Here is a 1,148-nt window from a genome sequence, read left to right as displayed (position 1 = left end):
CCTACTTGAGATTCTCTTCTCTCTCTCTCTCTCTCTCTTTTTCTCTCAAATTAAAAAAAATAATAAAAAAAAGTTTGGAAATGTAATCTCCTATCTATTTTATGGAAAACACTGTTTAATAAGGGAATAATTTAATACTTGAAAGTTTATGGTATTCACATGTAAAAACATCTAGGCAAGGATTTGTACTGAGAGGACAAAGTATGTGATTATCATTTTAATTTCCTTAGTCATTATTATTTTATTAAAGTTTTCTATTTATTTTTATGCTACTTTGTTCATCTTATATTTTTCTAGAACTTTGTTTCTTCCAAGTTTTAAAGTTATTGCCATATTTTTTTGTTCACTGTATCAATAGTTAACTACTCTTTCAGATTCTATTTTTTATTTTATTTTTCTCATTTTCTTATTCACTCTTGTTAGAGATTCATTCTTCTTATTAATCTTTCCAAAGGAAAATGTCTAGGTGGGATTCTTCAGAAAGCAGACTCTGAGACAGAGTGCAGGATACAGAATGTTGTGGAGCACCTTAGGGATGCACCTTAGGGATGGACATTTATAGAAGGGAAAGGGAGAAAGTGGGGCTGGAAAGAGGGAGAATCAGACTGTGATGCAAGCCAGAATCAAAACCTTGGCCAACCTCTAGGGGAAGTTCTGGAGCTAAAATGTCAGGGTTGGCTTACTGTGGGTCAATTGTTTATGCACTACACCCTAGCCAAGTTAATCACTGGTTGTGGGCTGCTCAGGAAAGGGCATGATCTTGGGCAAAGGTACTCATCTGCAAATGAGAAGCTCTCCCAGGGGCTGACAGCTGGAGGCTGTCTCCACAACACTCTCCTTCATGGAAGTGAAACCTGGACACTCATGTCCAAGTTTACTACAGTTGATAAATGATTTCAATCATCCTCTGCCTTGTTTTTGTTGTTGTTTCTGCCTTGCTGTTTTGTTTTTCCCTTCCTTAATTTCTGTTCTTATCTTAATTTTTTTCCTTCCTCCATGGTTCTTTGAATTTATCAGTCATTTTCCTAGCTTGAGTTGTAATTTTCCTTGAGTTAAGTTATTGGCTCATTTATATTCAATCCTTATCTTCAATGAATTCTAACAGATCAATATTCTAATTTTATTTATTTATTTATTTATTTATTTAT

The sequence above is a fragment of the Panthera onca genome, chromosome C2 (genome assembly GCF_046562875.1).
Source record: "Panthera onca isolate mPanOnc1 chromosome C2, mPanOnc1 haplotype 2, whole genome shotgun sequence".
Taxonomy (NCBI): domain Eukaryota; kingdom Metazoa; phylum Chordata; class Mammalia; order Carnivora; family Felidae; genus Panthera; species Panthera onca.
The sequence above is the reverse complement of the archived record's forward strand: the minus strand, read 5'-3'. Positions refer to the sequence as shown.